The following is a 20,813-nucleotide window of genomic DNA, read 5'->3' on the forward strand; positions in this document are numbered from 1 at the left end:
GATATGTGTTCTACGGAGAGTGTGGAAATGAGAGATGATACTGAAAGTCAATTGTAAGGTCTTTTTAGGCAGGAATTATCTTTTAAAACACTGCCTTTTACATGAATGAATGAATGACTATGAATGAATAGATGAATGGATGGATGGATGAAAAAGCATGTATTAAGTGTATAGCATGTACTTATCGCTGTATCGGATAATGGACTTACAAATAGAAAAGCAAGAAGGGATCTTTTCTTAAGATCTCAAATTCTGATTGGGTCAGACATTGCATATATAAGGGAAGGTCAGTTTGTGACAAACCTAGTGACTCTTGGGGGCTATTAAAAGGTATTTGGTAAATGTTGTCAGGTTCAGTGATTTGCCATATTATTGGCAGTATTGTAATTACTATTATGTAAAACCTCTTTTGATCCCCTTATATCTTAGTATATTTCTCCCAAAGTTATCTTTTATTTATTTTGTATATTCTTTATATGCCTAAATATGTATATTCATGATATCACCTCTAAGAATGCAAGTTTCTTAAGGTCAGGGACTATTTCGTTTTTGTCTTTGTATCACTAGCATAGTTCCTAGCAAATAGTAGGTGCTTAATAAATGTTGATTTATTTATTGATGAATAGCAGCATTTGAAAGGAGTCTAATGAGATAGAAATTACAGAATTAAAAGAATAAGAAGAGTTCTTAGAATTAAGTTTTTCATATGATGCAATTATCCAAGATGATTGGCATCTAGAAAATGTAGAACTATCATGATATTGGGCAATGAAAACATTCTCCTTAAATGCAAGCAAGGTCACAATTTAGTAATGTGCCATATTCCAAAAGTTTGTGTGTAAAGTAATTGTTTGGGATCCGAATTTAGATATTCTTTCCATATAAAGAAGTAGCCTTAAGTTCCATGTTGTAAACCATCTAAAATTCTATTACCCCAAGTACTCCTGTGTTTCAGTTACCTCTCTCCCAACTTTGATCAAAAATCCCATTCATTCAGTGGAGCTAAGTCTTCAGCTAATAATTGAAGGGCAACACAAAATGAATTTGTTCACGGCACTGGGAATGACTGATGACCTCTTTTTGTCAAGGGATCTAATGGGAAGTGTCGTTTCCCCAACTGGATGGAGAGATTTCTGAAGCTTTATGGGAAGTTACACAGACCAGGGAAGACTGAGAATTGTGAAGCCCCAGAGAGAGTAGAAAGGTCCAAAGGGATTTGAAGCACCAAAGCCAGTACTAACAGTCTGCCAACTAACAGTGAAGGTCATTTCATTTCCTCAAATATAATATAATTATAAGCAATTTGATTTTTGTTTGTCTTACTGGCATTTTTAATTAAGGAATATCACTGGGTAGGATTTTGTGATTTTCCTGTCTGTCTGTTACTAGGACTGGTGAATTTATCCCTACCTCATTTCCTCTCTCCATTGCCATATCATTATCTGATGAGTCAATGTTACTTGCCCTTTTGGAGTTTCCTTTTCTCTTTAAGCCTTATTTATTTGCTGTATGTGATTTTATGTCTAATCTCCAGTTAAAGACACTTTTATTTTTATTATATTCTGGACCTGTGGTTTTGTTGTTTATTTTTAAATATATGTGTGTGTATATGTATATTTATATGTGTATATATATATATATATGTATATATTATATATATACACATTCATATATAAAACCACCATGCAAATGAGGAAGGACAAAAGAGAACCTTTAGAACAAAAGCTCTAGATTTAATTTGAAGCTTTTTTCCTGGAAGCACAAAAAGGGACTTTTGCTTCTTAACTTTTCCATTGGTAATTGCATTTTTAAAGGATGCTGGTTACCTTAAACAAATCTTTAATTAGTGAAATTTCAGACAGTATAACTGAATAAACTGAAAAATTTAGATTCTGTGGAAAATGTTACTTCAGGACAAAAAGGCCATCAAATAGATAGAATTACTTGGAAGGCTGTCTTCAAATTCAGTTCTTCCAAACTTTTTTATGTCTTTCACAATTTACTTCCTTTCTCCATTTTTGAAACTTCATGGTTTGTTTGTTTGTTTTTTAAACAGAGATTCTTTACATGTTATGGATCTTTGATAAGCCTGATGAGGCCTATGAACTCCTCATTATGTTTATAGATACATAAAATTAAATAAATAATAAAATTACAAAGAAAATCAGTGAAATATAAATATAATCTATAGACAGAAATATTGTTGTCATCTGGAATCTAATAGCAAATCTGATAATTACAGTACTACCCATACTAATGTGCTTTATTGTCTATACAACTAATTGAAGGAAATACTGCATTTCACTTTAAAAAGTGGTTTTTAACTTTTTTTTCTATCATGGACACCTTTGGCAACCTGGTAAAGTCTGTAGACAGATCCTTTCTCAAAATAATATTTTTAAATGTATAAAATAAAATACATAGGATTACCAAGGAAACTAATTATATTGGATACAATTATCAAAGTATTAAAAAAAATTATAGTTCCCTAGTTAAGAATCCTTGAGTTATAAGATAATGAAAATAAAAGGGTATTTTTTTCTACCCAAATTCATCAAACTCCTGTAATTTATCCATGTGAATTCTGGGCCCATGAATTCCAGGCTAATAACTTCTGCTCTAAAAACTCTTGATTTGAGAGTTCTTTGGGCATTTCCTTAAAAGAAAAAAAAAAAAAAAAGCTAGGTTTTTTTGCTCTGGAAATTATTTCCTTAGCCATGGAAAATGATATATCCATAGGGGTAGGGCAACAAGGAGGGACAGTGGCATCTGTGTACATGTGGTAAGTCAAGATGATTCTGACTAATAGCTAGAAACCATTCTACTTGAAGAGCTTTTCAAGATCATTAAGGATCTTCCCAGGGCTTTTGGAAAGTTAATGAAGTAAGGCCTGTCCTAAGTGTATAATTATTTTTAAAAAATTAAATGAACTATCAGATTACCAAAGAACATACTCAGAACAGCCCTTAACTTTTGGAATAGATTTTTATTGTTTATTTGTTTTGGTTTTAGTCTTCATAAAGATATAAAAATAAAATGAAATTTTCACATTGAAGAGTATTTTGGTGGGAAGATCTCAAGGCTGCTGACTTGTTCCTTTGGGTTTTGTCTTACCTAGATGTTTCCTATTTCCTATAAGGAAACTTCTTGCCTGGAATATGAAGAATTTTCCAGGAGAAACCTATTATTAGCCTGGTATTAGTGAAAGTCAAGTGGTCTTTTCATAAATCAGGCTGTGGTCTTTCAGCGAATTGGTTTCTGCATAGTTTTCCATGTATAGTGTTGTGCAGAGCTGCCATTCCTGTCCCTGCCCATAGACTTGGTTTTATTATTTACTGTGATAGGAATCTCTTTTGGGGGGTTTCCTGGACTCTTTACAAAGATCTGTATAAGACATTTTTATTCTCAGGGAAGTGGTGGAGGCATGTGCCACATTTGGCATTTACTTTATGAAATGCCCACCCAGTCACAGCTGTGATGTGAATATACAAAATAGTTCAGCCAAGCCAAGATTTGTTCATCTCTTTTGGTGATTAAACAAGGGATTGTTTTAGAAGAACTCTTTCAAACTGATCCTTACACGAGTGTGCTGTAATAATCACAAAACATAAAATAAATGTGGCACCATGGTTGCTAGGAGGAAGGCAGGAATTTAGCTTTCAAGATCCCTTGAGAGACTCTGCGAGGAGCACAGTTGGAAACACTGACTCAAGTTAATATGTGAAGGTAGAAAACAACCTCATTTCTTTTTGGCCTAAAGGTACTTTCAAGTCCCTGGCTTGTTAAATAAATAGGCCAGTGAATTAGCAAAAAGTGCCTAGCTACTCTTGTACCTTCACTTTGAGTTGCATTAGTATGTATATTTTACTCAGGGCAAGGATTTTCAATTTTTGTGACACTAATGGTCTTTATTGGTCCTCAGGAAATTTTGGAGTAGTCCCAGAACTGCCTTCTTGTTATAGCATTTCTAATCCAATGAACAATAAGTATTTTAGAAGACGTGCTTTGTTTAGCACAACTACTGAATATTAAACAGTTAGTAATCAACACACTGGCATCAACAAAAAATTCAAAGCTCTTTCCTTCTAGGTATTCTTGGTAATGACATTATGAAAAGTACTTTGCATTCTTTGCCAATCTATTATAAACATTGCTCTACAAAGGGATCCCTTTTTCCCAATCAGTAATTCTTGGACTCATGAAGCAAGTGGCTGATAGAATATTATGTTGGGATCAATTGGAGATATGTTGGCAAAACTATTTCTCTCAGTTCTTCACCTGTAAAATCAGGAAGGAAAGGACAAATAACTCCAGTATCTTTGCCAAGAAAATACTATATGTGGGGTTATGAAGAATCAGACAGGATGATGGAACAAAAACAATACTGGCAAATACTTTCCCTAGCTGCCCCTCCCCCAAAAAAACTTTTAAACTTTAATTGCTTTTCTACATTTTCTCTATCATGTTCTTAACTCTAAAAAGTCAACAAAGTAAATCAAGCCCTGATTTATAGCTTTTAGCCATTTCCATTTTGTAAATACTCTCATTGAAAATTTGATAATTGGTTCTTGTGAGGCACAGTGAGCTGGTTCCAACACAATTCTGGATGAATCTCAAACAATAAAAAAGCTACCACCTTCTGGTGAGGAAGAAAAATTTTAATGAAGACTTTAAAGCATACAGACTGGGGGAATGAATTTATGGTTTGCTTCAAAACATATAAACTTATAGAAAATGTGTATGAATTGAGAATATAGTTTTAATTATTTTTTAAGGTATGCATTATTTAAAAGATAGAATGAGATAACCAATTGCTACCTTTCACAGGCCATAGTTGAATGTTTTTGGCAAATGATCACATGGGTTTCAAAGAGAATTGCTTTTTCTTTTCCTTTATATCCATCTTGTTTAGAACAGTTCCTGGCACATAGTAGGTACCTAATAAATGTTTAATGACTAAGTAAAATTTAATGGATCTGTGTCTCATTGATGTGGCTATTTTCTCCACTGGAGAAAATTACAATCCATGCAAATTATCTAATCCTTTGTATCTCTTCTATAAATCCTTCTATAAATTCTATTCAGCTGGTATAACCAATGTATTAGGGGAGTTTTTCTAGATCTCTTAATATTAAATTTGTATCCACTGACACAGAAACTATCCATTAGTTTTTAGTAACATACCTGTATGATTATGTTCTTCATGCCAATTATATATGATTTTTCTTGGATAATATGTTGCAAGCCTTTATTTACTATCTTGTACCCCTCTGTTGCCTTTTGAGTGAATCTTGTAGTTTAATCAGCTTCAGAAACAATGGTACTGCATGACTCAAAGACATGTAGCTATCATCATTAAGGAATAATAATGTAAATAGGATCAATCTATGTAACAACAACAAAAAAAAATGGGGGTCTTTGAAAGCATTGCACAATTTCCCAAAGGCAATCTGTCTTTCCTTTCCTATTCAATTATATCCTATTCAAGACCACCAGGTCACTGAGGATCTGTAATATTTGTCTAAAATACGAGTACAAATGGAACATCTTTATGAGTTACCCATGAACTGCTAATCATAGAAAGGACAATAGACATTCATAGTGGAGTGTTAGGCGTAGAGTATATGATTAAAAATTCTTGTTGGGGGATTCTGGGATAGCAGAATGTTGGGGGATAGCAGAATGGGTGAGAGAATTCCAAGCTCTCCAGATTTTCCCCACAAACAAAACAAAATTGTGCCTCAGGGCGAATGTAAATCAGTGAAAAACAAATAAGACTTGGGGCAGAACAGGGATCTTCCTCAGATCCAAAAGAAAATATGCCAGGAGGGACTTTGGCCAGTATGAATTATAAACCCCTCCAAGTTAGCTCCTGTGAAATAGCTACCAAAGAGTCCTGGGGCTAGCTAAATTTGGAGGTGGCCTCAGCCCCAACCACAGGAACTTTCACCTCCCAAACCCTGTGAGAAGTCTGGGGTCTGAGTCCTTTAGGAAGTCCCCTAAGAAGGCTGATTAGGAATGCCAAGCCCAGCTATGCTGCTGAAACACTACACTGAGTAAGAAAGAATGGACACACCCCCAGTGAGTTCAGAAGCAGTGGGGCAGGGTAACTGCTGGCTGCAGGCACTTACTGTAGGAGGGTAGAGTTATTGAATTCCAGATAGAAGAGATAATTGAAGACAGAGCTGAAAATCCTGCCTCCCTACCCCAGGACTAGAGATCATTACACAAACAAGCTCTTAAAAAAAAAAAAAATGAGCAGGCAAAGGAGAAAGAACCCAACTATAGAAAGTTACTATGGCAATAAAGATCATGGTTCATCTTCAAAGTAAAAAAAGCCTCTCCTACCCCATAATAATGATTGAATGGTTACCTGCTCAAAAAGAATTCATAGAACTCAAAAAATATTTTAAAAATCAATTGAGAAAAAAACAAAGTAAGAACAATCCAAAAAAAAAAAAAAAAAAGATTATGAAAAGGAAATCCACCAACTAGAAAGGAGATCTAGGGTCTCAAAGAAGAAAAGTAATCTTTGAATGTGCAGCTTATGACTGTCTGTGCAGCAAAGACTTTCATGAAAGGGGAAGCCAGTGAAGTTATAAGAGTCCAAGAAATCATAAAACAAAATATAAAGAATGAAAAAATAAAAAAGAATGTGAAATATAAGAAAAAACCATAGATTTGGAGAATAAATTAAGAAGAGAAAACATAAGAATAACTGGACTACCTGAAAACTATGACCAAAAAAAGAACCTTGAAACAATAATACAAAACAATAATCAAAAAAAAAAAATATCAAGTGATGAAATGAGAGAAAAGAAAAAATAGGAAAAAAAATCTACTGATCACCACCCGAAAGAGATCCTACAAGGAAAATAGGAAAATGCACAGGAACATCATTGCTAAATTTCTAGATCCCCATATAAAGAAAAATTTTTATAAGAGTAGCAGCAACAACAATAAAAATTCAAATGCGCTGAAGCTATAATTAGAGTCACACAAGACATATCAGCAGCAACAATAAAAAACCCCTACAGGTCCTATAATACTAGATATCAATGATCAAAAGAACTAGAGCTAAGGCTAAAATGTTATATCCAGCAAAATTAGGTATAATTTTGAATGAAAAAAGTGGACATTCAATGAACTGTCTGATTTTCAGTTATAACAACTGAATAGTTTTCTGTTGTAAACAAAACTCAATAGAAAATTTGACATATAAGAGCCAGTATTAAAGATTAATTTCAAGGGATTCAATAAGGACAAACTTTATATTTTATACATGGAAATGTAAACCATATGTATAAGATTGTCATTAGTAATTGGGTAGTCCAAAAGAAAGATTGGGGTAGAGGTAAATATAATGTGATTCTAAAAAATAAAGCCATGTAGGAAAAAGTAAAAATATTAATTATGCTTTATGTACAGGCACGAAAAAACACAGAAGAATTAGATGGAGGAGAGTTTGTAGTTCTGAATCCTACTTACATCAGGAATGGCTTAAAGAGGGAACAATACATAAATATACCAAGAAGGGTATTTACAGTACCCTCCAAAATGTATAAAGGAATTAGAAGAGAGGGAATCAAATAAGGTGGCATATAGAAAGATATGTACATTAACTAGAGTAAATAAGATAATAGATTAATAGGAAAGGGATAAAGAAAGAGGGAAAAGGTGAGAAAGAAGAGAAGGATCCTTAGAAGGGTTAAGTAAAAGCAAAATGAGTTAGCAGTAGAAATGAAGGAGAAGAGTTAGCAGGGATAGAAAACAAGGCATTGTGTATGTGTGTATGTATGTATGTATATATGTATATGTGTGTGGTTTATGTGTGTGTAAATATGTATGTAAATATAAATATGTCTGTGCTTGGGGAAAGTAGAGAGGAAGAAAGGGAAAAAATAATAAAGTAAAAAGCACAGAGAAGTGAACAAAAGAAATCTTACAATGAAGCAAAGAAAAAATGGGCATATCTGAATACAATATATTCTATTATTACATATGCTTTTTTGAAATGGAAATTTATTATTACAAATTTTGAATCTTCTCTTTTGTTCTGCTATGTACATGACAATTTTTTTTCTATTTTCTTTTTTTGAATTTATTTTCAATAAAAATTGTTTTATGAATCATGTTGGTAAAGGAAAATAAGAGCAAAAGGGAACAAACATGGGAAAGATAAAAAAAAAAAAAAACAGAAAAAAAGAAGTGAACATAGCATGTATTGATTTACATTCAGATTCCATAGTTCTTTATCTGGATGCAGATAGCATTTTTGTCCAAAGTCTATTGGGATTGCTTTGGATCACTGAACCACTGAGAAGAAGCAGGTCTTTTTATAGTTGATCATTGCCTGTTCTTCCTGTTATTGTGTACAATGTATTCCTAGTTCTTCTTGTTTTGCTAAGCATCATCAAATTGTGTAAATCTTTCCAATCCTTTCTAAAAATCAGCTTGTTCACTTTTTTATTGAACAATAATATACCATTATCTTCATGTACCACAATTTATTCAGCCATTCCCCAAATGATGAGCATCTGCTCAGTTTACTGGATCTGAATCTCAAGGAAATCATAAAGAAGGGAAAAGGATCCTCCTGTGCAAAATGTTTGTAGCAGCTCTTTTTGTGGTACCAAAGAATTGAAAAATGAGTAGATATGCTCATCAATTGGGGCATGGCTGAATAAATTGTGGTACATGAAGATAATGGTATATTATTGTTCGGTAAGAAATGATCAACATGATTTCAGAAAGGCCTGGAGAGACTTACACGAACTGATGCTGAGTGAAATGAGCAGGGCCAGGAGATCATTATATACTTCAACAACAATACTATATGATGATCAATTCTGATGGACCTGGCCATCCTCAGCAATGAGATGAACCAAACCAGCTCTAATGGAGTAATAATGAACTGAACCAGCTACGCCCAGAGAAAGAACTCTGGGAGATGGCTTAAGAATCATTACATTGAATTCCCAATCCCTATATTTTTGCCTGCCTGCATTTTGGATTTCCTTCACAGGCTAATTGTACAATATTTCAGAGTCTGATTCTTTTTGTACAGCAAAATAACGGTTTGATCACATATATTTATTGTGTATCTAATTTATACTTTAATATATTTAACATCTACTGGTCATCCTGCCATCTAGGGGAGGGAGTAGGGGGAAGGAGGGAAAAAATTGGAACAAAAGGTTTGGCAATTGTCAATTCTATAAAATTACCCATACATATAACTTGTAAATAAAAGGCCATTTAAAAAGAGAGAGAGAAAGAGAGAGAGAGTATGCACAATTTTATAGCCCTTTGAGTATAGTCCCAAATTGCTCTCCAGAATAGTTGGTTCATTTCACAAATCCATTAGTAATGCTTTAGTATCCCAGATTTCCCACATCCCCTCATGTAATGTGCTTTCTAGAGTGTTCAAATTGGGGTACCAAAATATACCATCCAGACTAGCTCTCTGGAAGATCTTGGGGACCAGCCTTGATCTTAGTGGAGGAGTGAAGACGGCAGGAGACTCAAGAGGATGGTCAAAGATGGAGTCCTTATTTCAATTCCTCTCAGCCCTTAAATACCTCAGTATGATTACATCATTATAGCACATTAAGCATGTGCCAACTAGAAGAACCATTATATCTTCACATCACACTGAGCTAGTATTAACTATAAGCACCCTGCTGTTGATATGTAAATGCCTCTTTATTGTCAGTACCCCTTTCTTCAAGTAGAATACAGATTGTCACCATCCCCTGACTTCTCAGGAAGAATGAGACCTCTCAAGGGAAACAGGGAGCTGAACCAGACATTGTCTGCAGGTTCCCTTTGGACTGGAGGGTTTTATACCTCACCCAGAGTTCCCCCACTATCTGTGGCCCTCTACACCTTCAAACATTTATCATTATCTTTTCCTATCATCCTAACCAATCTGAGAGGTGTAAAGTGGTACCTCAGAGTTGTTTTAATTTGCATTTCTCTAATCAATAGTGATTTAGAGCATTTTTCATATAACTATATTAATTTTGTCATCTTAAAAGTGATCATATATCAATTGGGGAATGACTTTTGTTCTTATAAATTTGACGCACTTCTCTATATAATTTAGAAAAGAAACCTTTATCAGAAATACTGTCTGTAAAGATTTTTCCCCCCAGCTATGTACTTCTCTTTTAATCTGGTTTCTGTTGGTTTTGTTTGTGCAAAAACATTTTTTAAACTAATGTAATCAAAGTTGTCCATTTTGTCTTTCATAATTTTCTCTATTTTTCTTTGATCATAATTTCCTCCATTCTCCAAAGATTTTATAGGTAAATTATGCTTTGCTCTCCTAATTTGTTTATGGTATCATCCTTTATGCCCAAATTATGTACACATTTTGATGTAAGATGTAAGTCTATGTTGAGTTTCTGACATATTATCTTCCAGTTTCCCCAGCAATTTTTGTCAAAAAGTGAATTTTTATTACAGAAACTGGAGTTTACAGGTTTATCAAATACTAGATTTATCATAGACCTTGATTAGTGTACATCTAATCCATTCCAATGATAAACAACTCTATTTCTTAGCCAATACCAAATGGTTTTGATGACTACTGCTTTATAATATAATTTTAGATTTAGTACTGCTAAGCCACCATTCTTGGACTTTTTTATTAATTCCCTAGATATTCTTGACCTTTTGTTCTTTCAGATGAATTTTGTTATTATTTTTCCTAGTTCTATTAAATAATGTTTTTGGCAGTTTGATTGGTATGCCATTGAATAAATAAAGCAATTTAGGCAGAATTGTCATGTCTTTTTTCTATTTCCTATTGAAGTTTTAAATAAAAAAATTTTCTTAATTCTTGTTGATTAATAACATTTAATTCTTCATCCATTTTTTTCTGATGGAACATTAAACTCAACTCTTTTGAACAATTATATATTTCATTTAGGAAGCTCAGTAATGTTATAGTATTTGATGCAGTTAGAGCCATGTCATCCATATAGGGAGACATTTAGAGTACCTTACTTTCTATCGGGAATCTTAATTTCACTTGGATTCCACATGGGAAATCTTCATGACAGCTACAAACTGCTTTGGCAAGCATCTGCCTCCCCGTCATGCCTCACTTTGACATTAGTAATCAAAGGTCATCAAACAAAGTTATCTCATTATATTTTCAGAAATCTTGTATCATTTTGATATCTGTGTAAGAGACACTTTAGTGGAAGAAAGCTTTAAGGTTGATATTTTCTCATTAATCAAATGCTACTTTATAGTCATCAAAAAAGAAGTACAATGGGATTAAGTTTTCTCAGCAGCTTTCAATAATGTTATTGTAAAGATGATCATTTGTGAGTGCTTGTTTATTCTTCTCATTCATTCATCAAGATTGCCCTTATAATCACATATATATGCACATATATATATAGTTGCCCCTTTTTTTGATAATAATATGGTCCATGATTTTTCCCCAAAGAACCTGTTATCCCTTATTCTTTTGGATAACTTGAGCATCAATCTATCAAATCCACCAAGCCATTCAAAACTGTTTGTTGCTTCAAAGTTTTTTGTGCACATATGGCATTATCTAATTGTTTCTTTTCTATTTACCTTAATTGGTACCATTTCATAGTATCATAGATTCAGAATTAGAAGGGCCCTTAGTGGCCATTTAGTCTAGTCTCTTTATTATACAAATGAGGAAACTGAAGCTCAGAGTTTAAGTGATTTCCCCATAGTCATATACTTAGTGAGAATGTTGTGTAGAATTTGAACCTGGGGCCTCTGACTATAAATCTACTTGATCTTCCTTCTGTGTAATGTAATTTCTAATTTCTGTTTTAGCATATCAGGACTCCTGGAGAAAGAAAGAATGACTCAATGGCTAATTACCTGTATTGATCAGAAAATTTATTCCTGAGAACTTCAGAGAAAAAATTTTGCTGAATCATGATAATAAAAAGAGTATTTAGAAATGACCCCAGGGGCAAGAAGTAGCCCCTTTCATGATCAGTATGTTGGATAAAGGAACAGCCAATGTAGGAGAAAGGGTGGGTAGGAAATAAGTAGATGGGAGAGGGGGAACATTTGAGGAAGATAGGGATGAAAAAATATGAAAATCTCATAAATGTGCTTAATACTGGATTGTTAAATTGAATTTATAGAAAAGGGGCTTAGAGGCAGTTTTTATTTTTCAACTGAGATGAATGGGGGAATGCTTATACATTGAATATCTATAGTGGAGCTGAAGACAGGTGATCAAGGGAACAGGATTAACTCCACTTCCTATATTTAAGGAGTATACCTTATTGTCTAAAATAAAAAAAAATTAAAATGAGAGAACATGTAAAAATACCCAAGTTCTGAATTGTGGAGAGGGAAAATTAAGGTCTCCCTTTTCTGGCATCATGCCAGTAAAGGAAGATGTTATGTCTTCTGCTGTGACTGTGGGGAATACTGTGGAGTCCAAGTCTGGAGAAAAGAGGAAAAAAAAACTTAAAATTTATAGCATTTATTGTCTGCACCATTCATTTGACACTTAATCTGATGACCTGCAACACTTTCATAATTCATCATCAAAGTCATTAATATTTTTGTTATCATTAATGTTTTTGTGGTACTTTAAAGGTTTGCAAAATACTTTTTAGATGTATGTTTTGATCTTCACAACAGCTCTTTTAGGTAGGTGCTATTATCCACACTTCATGATGAGGAAATAGAAGCTGACAAAAGTTAATAATTTGTCCAAAATCACAAAACCAATAACAGTATAAAACAGGATTTAATCTCAAGTCTTCTTGACTCCTAATCCAGAGCTCTGTCTACTGTACCACCTAGCTGCTTCATAATTGGCATTGTCTTTAACTGCTTTTTACTTTCATGTGTCTTGTTTGCACAACTAGGTTAACAGCACATGGATGGGAACCAGGAGTTGAGATTAACCACTCTACTTGTGATAAGAAGTCTATAAATGCTTGTGGGCATTTTCCCCACATAATATGGTCCTTTTCCATATCTCTTCCTGAAGCTAAGTAAGAAAGAAACCAGAAAATACTTCCCTCTTTTGTCCTTAGGAAACATATCTTCACACAAGCAGGAAAGTATTGGGCCTTTAGAAAGCAGGAGCAAGCAGGAATTTAGGGGAAGGAGTTGATCTCAGTCAATTGAGATCCATTTGACTCGCTTGGCCCTAAATATATTGAGAGAAATTTCCGTCCCAGTGATTGTAAGCTCTTTGAGTTTAAAAACTGTTTTTGGCCTCTTTTTTAATCCCAAGTGCTTAGTGTAGTAACTAGCACATAGAAGGTTCTTTATAAATGTTTTTTGACTGATAATTATCTGTTGCAATGTTTACAAATGTTTTGCAGTATTAGCTCTCAAATTCTTTTGCTATATCTAAATTAGCCTGTTTCCTATTGTTCTGACTTTAGGAATCCTGGAAATTAACTAGACAATATCACCTTAGTGTATTGTCTCATTAAGCACCAATACCTAAATCAGCAGGCACTTTGGATGTCCCTCCAAGTCATGCCTAGAGCTCCTTCTGGCCTGCTTCTCTAGGCTACACTGAGAGTTTGCTGCAGGACATGTGATAGTAGCCCAAAGGCCAGCTTTCATTTCCTGCAGAAGCATTCAGGCAAATCAGATATGACTCCAAGAATAATCCACTGCAGTCCCCAAAATGGTCCTAGGATTGGAACTGAGACCTCACATATTACTGTCAGTCTCTGAGGCAAAATTGTGTCTGTTCTAAAATAGGAGGCTCTGTGAGTCTTGCTAACACGAACCCTAATTCTTCCTAGAATTTCTTCCAAATTATCTTCTCCTTTTCCACACTGAGACATCCCATTCACTCATAGGTATGACTTTCCAAACTTTAATAATTTAGTGATTATTTCCAAGCACTCTCCAATTTCTCCACATCCATCTTCAGTAATGAACCCCAGAATTGATGGAGAACCACTCAGAGTCTGACCCAATTTTACTCAGCAGCCTAGTAACACTCTTTTACCTAAACTCTTGTTGTGTCCCAGAGTTCAGTTTAAATAACAATCAGGGAAAAAATGGTCTGGAGAGTGATATAGCCCTGAAGAAAAACAGTCCCCCTCTGTGCTCAGATAGTAAGGTGCTGTTAAGATGAGAAATAGAAAAGATGTTGTTCTTTGTGAGGCAGGAAAGGAAGTCTCTATCACTGCACAGCCACTCTAGTTCCTGCTGTGTAGACACCATTTCCAAACTGTAGAACATCTGTATGGGGATGTAATTGTGTCCATCGTTGCCTAGTTATCCTTTGGAAATGGTCAGATGTCAAGCTCAGGTGAGTACACAAGTATGTGCATGGCTTTGCCACATATGACTGACAGTGAGTATAGAAGTCATAAATATAAAATATAGGACAATTTCCCCAAGACACTCTATCATGAATTTTGAACTGTTGTAGTTCAAAGATTTGCCCTTTTGAAGGAGAAAATTTGTAAAAGTAAAGAAAATTGATTTCATAAAACCATATCTACTCTATCTTTTTGTTTTCTCTTCAGCCCTGGGGAATGCACATTCACTGGTTCCTCAGGGAAAAGGACCTTCATCTGCCCTCCTTCCATGTTCTCTCCTGAAATTAGATTTTCTTCACTAAGTTCTGATGCAGCTTCCATTTCGCACATTTTATCATACACCTCTAAGAATGGTTCAAAAAGTACAAATGCTACCAAAAAAGGATTTGGGTTCCAACATAGAAATGTCTTTGGATATCTTAGGAAATTAGGTAAGGGAGATCATCACCTTGTATAAGGAAGACAATAAGGATGTATTAAGTACCTGCTATATGCAACTTAGCACACTGTTAAATGCCTTATAAATATTATCTCATAACAATCCTATGAGACAGATGTCATTAATGATCTCTTTTACAACTGAGACAACTGAGGCAGACAGGAGTTAAGTGATTTGCCCACAGTCAAACAGTTACTAAGTGATTGGGGTAATATTTGAACTCAGGTCTTCCTAACTCCAAGCCTAGTGCCCCACCCCCCCATAGTTATCCTCTATTTATTCATCTCATAACATGAGCTGAACCAATCACACATTATAATCCATTGCAGAGGGAATGTCTCTAACTTAGCCTCTGCAAGATTTTCTTGAAGGAACTATCCATCTGCAGAACCCAACATGACAGAAAATACTTCTGTTTCTGAGATTCTTATCTTCAACTGTTAATCCCTTCTTTCCCAAACTGCTTAGTATTTAACTATCTTGTAATTATTCTCTTTATTTTTCTCCTTGAGAATAGAAACTGGTTTTTGTTTGTTTGTTTATTGTTTTGTAATTGTATGCCCAGCACCCAGTCACTTTTCCTGGAATGTAGTAGTTGCTTAATAAATACTTGCAGATTATTGCTATCATATATTAGCTGTGAAAAGTGATGCACCATTTACTTATTATATCAGAGCTCTTTACATACTTTTACATATTTGTATTTCTTCACATTTACCTAGGTGCCCAGGGGCAGCTGTGTGAAGTTTTCTGTGTGATTTTAACAGGGCATAAAATTGTTAAAGTTAATGGAAATTTAGGCTGCCAGATCAGAAAGAGCAATCCTTTGAAATGATGATGAACCTGGGTCTTGGAGAGAATATGGGTGGCAGGAGAGTGAGGCTTCTCTCATCCATGTACAAAAAGCATGTGTTCTATATTATTGAAGAGAGAGTTGAGCCATATGTGGGTTTAGTAATGGAATCAACATTTACGAACATGAAAAGCCCAGAGAGTCCTTAGGTAGGTATTTAAGCTTCTGTTTTTTTGTACCTTGTGCCAGAAACTATAGGTTTCTAATTATGAGAGGTGGAACATTACTATTGTGAAGCACTAAACTATGTCTGTTTCAGATGCCTTATATTGCTTTCTTTTTGCATTAATTTTCCATGTGAAATGGGCCACTTGTGAATATCTGTGTCCTTCCTTCCAAAGGATATAAACTAATGATTGTCTTTTCTTCTTTTCTCTCCTGTTTTGCTTTCAAATGGGGCCTATCTTCTTTTGTCTCCTGCTGGAATAAAATTACCTGCTTCTATTCCACATCACAACACAAAGGTAAGGAATTTTATATGTATATATGTGTGTGTGTGTGTGTGTGTGTGTGTGTGTATATGTATATATATATATATATATTTCCCCCCCTAACATACCAGACTCTATTACAGTTCCTCTCCAGTCCTTTGTTTTGACAAGGAGGGAAGGAATGGTAGATTCTCGAAGGCTATGACAATGGGGGAAACAAGCTTTAGCAGCTTCCACCAAACTGGAAGCAAAAGATGGGTTGGACTTGTTACTCGAATGTTAGCCAATAGGGAGAATATTTTGGCCACAGAGATTCATGAAATAGACAAAGAGCAAAATGACTTTAAGTAGAGGGTGCCAAGAATTGCGCCATCTAAGTTTCTCAGTGATCTAACAACTATCTATAGGCATTAACTTAGTCATCAGTACTTTTAATAGACAATCTTTTTCCAGTGCCCAACAAAATGATGCCCTTTTAGAGGATGTGAATCACAGGATTAGAGTTTTAGAGCTGGAACCGACCTACAGGTCACCTAGTCCACCCCTCTTATTTTACAGATGAGGAAACAAGGCGCAGAGATCTTCAGTAACTAGCCTAGAGTCAATCATAGGTAGTAAGTGGCAGAACCAGGATTCAAGTCCAAATCCCATTGACACGGACATCGTCGTCTTTGTAAATGAACCAGAGGAGTTTCTTCTGTTCATTGGGGAGATCTTCTTCGGGACATTCACAGGATGAGAAGTCATGAAAGTTGAGATCCATACCAATTGAATGAGTGTCCACAATGGTGGGATCATGGATCCATAAAAATATTAACATGCCAAGGAGGTACACAAAGTAATTCAATAATTCATGAATAGAGCCATCATGACATTTTGGAATTTTGTTGAGTGGAGAAAAGAAATTATTTATGAACATCTTTGTCTCAGAGCTGCTATTGGTCGATTTCGTTCATATTGAGTGTCAGTCTTATGTTAATGACTGGTTGGCAGTTAGGTCTTTGCATTTACTTGGTATTATGTCATAAACACTGAGAAAATAATCTCAATGTTGAATGAGAGATTGAGATATGAGAGATGAGAACCATTGGGGCTCCCAACTCGATACTAAGAGAGAATTATCTTTAGAACTTGGTGTGTAATCATTTGGTCTTTGTTTTGTTGTTGTTGTTGTTGTTGTTGAAGCAATTGGAGTTAAGTGACTTTCACAGGTCACACACCTAATGTGTCAAGTGTCTGAGGCCAGATTTGAACTCAGAGCCTCCCAGCTCCAGAACTGGTACAACAGTAAGGGGTAACCTATCATGTTCCAAGGAAAACCATACCTCTTATTATTCAGAAAGTTTAGTAGTTTTTGTTTTTGTTTTTCATGATAACCAGTTTTAGCTTTGCCTTTTTGCAGCATCTATTCCTTGTTCTACTCTCTGGGGCCAAATAAAACATATTCAGTCCCTTTTTCAACATAACAGTCCTTCAAATACCAGGAGACAGCTATGTTTTCCTTTTTCGTTCTTCCCTTCTCCAGACTATTTTTTTCAAACAATTCTTATATACAATAACATGTTTTTTTTTTTTTTTCCAGATCTCTTAATATCTTTTCTGCCTGTCTCTGGACATCTTCTAATTTATCAATGTCTTTCTTAAAATATGTTCCCCATAAATGAAAGCAATGTTGCATATGTAAACTGATCATGGCAGAATATAAATTCTCTCTCATCTTAAATTGCGTACCTCTTTTACTTTAGTTGAATATCTCTCATCTTAATTTTTATACCTCTTTTACTTCAGTTGAATATCATGTTAACCTTTTTCAAAGCCCTATTGATTCATATCAAGCTTGCAGTTGCTAAGAGCTCCAGATCTTTTTCAGTCAAACTATTTTCTAAAAACGTCTCTCCTGTATTATGTTTCTGCAGTTGATTTTTAAATGTAATTATAAGACTGAAATTTTATCTTTATCATATATTTTATATTATTTAATTCTGACCAGTATTCTATCTGTTAAGATCTTTTCAGATCCTGATGGTTATCCATCTGTTCCTCCCAGCTTAACATCACCTAACAAATCTAATGAAAATTTGATTTATACTTTTATTCAAGTCATTGAAAAAATATTTGAAATACAGGGCCAAGCAGAGAAATCTGGGAAAACTCTGCTGGAGACATTGAACCATTAATGCTTTTCTGTTCACTCCTTTCACAGTCATAAGTGATGTTTTCTGAATTTCTTTGAGCAAAAACATTTGTACCCATGTGAGTTATCAGAAATGGGTAATAATCATTTGATTTGTCCTTGAGTATTTTTTTCATCTTGAACACATACTCCAAGAAGACAGCAGAACTTTTTCTTTCTGTTATCAGATCCTCAGGTAGCTAGCTGTCTCAGTAACCTTCAGCAAAGAGTCACATCCACAACAATTCATCTCTTTTATCTCTGCCCTTATTGGTTTCTTTTTTATTTGGCAATCCTGTGGATCCACATAATCATTTCTTAGAGGACCAGCCACTGCTTCCTTAGAAGGCCCAGGTTCATTTTTTCTCTTCCAAAGCTCTAAGTGTTCTGTCCAGTGGACTTTCTTTCTTTTTTCATTTATGTGACATTGAAACTATCCCCCCTGACAAAGAACAGGATTCTGTCTTTTTCAAGAATTGTCTTTTTTCATTTTCACATTGAAGTCTTTTTTTTCCTTTAAAAAAAGGGAGCCCTTTATTCTCCCTGATAACTGTAAGAAAATGGGAATAGATTTTAAGCCCTTTCTATCTTCTCTTTTCAGAAGAAAGTTAGCCTGCATTCAGAGCATACCTGGCCATGTCAGAAATACAAAATACACATACTTGATGCAGCTCACCACAGAATGCACTTAAGCTTTTTATGCTTACTGCAAATGAGATTCTCAGGCCTTTGTCATTCTTGCTAGTAGCTCCCTAGAGGAATTCTGGCAAATTGCTTATAAAAGTCTTCTACTCCATATTTATCATTCGTCTCACGACATTAATATCTTAACAAATATACCCTTACTTTATTTCCCCATCTTGACTCTTAGTTTATTTTAAATTTGTGTCCTATAATTTGCCTTACCTACATTGCCTCATTTACCTTCCCTTCCTGCATCATCTTTTACATTCATTTCTTCCTCTATTTCTTTTTCTCCTTGTTGAATTCTCCTTTCTTTTTTTTTTCTTTTGTCTACTTCTCAAGTCTTCCTATTATTGCATTTCCTTTTAAGTATGACTCTTTCTCTTCAGGACCTTCCAAATACCCTTTCTTCAGACATAATCTCTGGTTTTCAAAGCTCTTCATTTGCCTTCACAATTTTTTCTCCATCTTTAGCTCCCACATAACCTTTGCTTGAGAAAATTGTAACAATTTGAAGATATTTCACAAATGAACCATTCCATGACTATAAAATAAAAACAGATGTAATATGGGGAGAAGAGCAATCTGGCTATGTTACCACACACTGAAACACAATCAGTCTGACTGAATGATTAAATAGGTCTGATTTGTGCAATTTATAAAGATTATGGTATGACTTACAATCATAATCAAACCTATGTTAGCTTTTGATTATATTGATTCTATAATTGTGTCTGTACATATATTATCATATTCATATTTTCAATATCACCAATTCCTCCAATGATAATTCTTGTAAAGGGTGAAATTTTAAAATTATAGGTTAGTGAGATTCCTGTACCAGCAGAAATTATCCATTGTCCAAGAATGATAGATTATTTTTTCTCCTATTCTTTTGAATTAAAGGCAAAAACCTATCTAAATCGTTCTCACATTAAGTCTTCCACTATAGCTTTGTGGGGAGTTTTCTTTAACTAACAAAGAGATATAGGTATAGTACATCTCTGTGTGCAATTGTTATAACTATGGAGTTAGCTGAAGTTCTTATACTTTTGAAATAACTACTTTTAATTCTTGGTTATCTGAGAAATTTTGTTTTTATTTTATGCTAGGAAGAGAAAAGCATTGTTGGAATATTATTAAGACATGGGTGGATCTATACAATGCTCTTTATCTTGTACCAGGCCTTGGCAAAGGGGTTCTTATGACAATGTCACCTCTTATCTTATTCTTAGGATCTTTAACCTTTAACTTAAGGACCTTTCTACTAGAGAAAAGAATTGATCTCTAGAATACCTATGGGGTCCTGAGAACCAAGGCAATTGACAAAAGTGCTAGATGAGATGAGCTATAACCATCATCAAGTTAAGGGGAGAGTTCAGGAATGATATCTCCCATCTGGACTAAACTATAACAACTTTAATGTAGTATTTTGCCAGGATCCCCTAGAGAAGGAATTGAGGGGAAAATCTACAAGATTCCCATCTGAATGGACAAATTTGCTAGTGTTTATGAAATGGAAAATCAGCATGTGAATTTTTTAAATAGGTGGTCAAAAATTTTTAGAGCTAAATGAAATTTTAGAGAGCCAGCTCAATACCTTTTTTGGACAGATAAGGAGAAATAAAGACTTAGAGAGTTTCAAGACACTTGCTTAAAGTGACAAAATTAGTAAGTAGAATAACCAACCCATTTCCCTACTAAAAAAGCTTACAGTTTTTTAATATTATGTTATGCTCTAAGTATACTTTACAAGAAAGCATTGTAAATAGGCTTTAAGCAATTAACATAAAATTGCTTTATAGGGAATTTGACACTTTGGGGACAAGTTCTCACAACTTTGGTGATACTGCCATCATGACAAAAGAACAAATGAAGGTAGAATCTAACATTCTAGTTCCATTGTTTGTTGCTT

General features: G+C 34.5%; 1 protein-coding gene across 1 annotated transcript in view; it reads left to right on the plus strand.

Moving 5' to 3' along the window:
• NCAM1 (neural cell adhesion molecule 1) overlaps positions 1–20,813 on the plus strand; it is a 455,625-nt gene that overhangs the window by 244,765 nt on the left and 190,047 nt on the right.

Source organism: Antechinus flavipes, chromosome 3 (genome assembly GCF_016432865.1).
Source record: "Antechinus flavipes isolate AdamAnt ecotype Samford, QLD, Australia chromosome 3, AdamAnt_v2, whole genome shotgun sequence".
Lineage (NCBI taxonomy): Eukaryota > Metazoa > Chordata > Mammalia > Dasyuromorphia > Dasyuridae > Antechinus > Antechinus flavipes.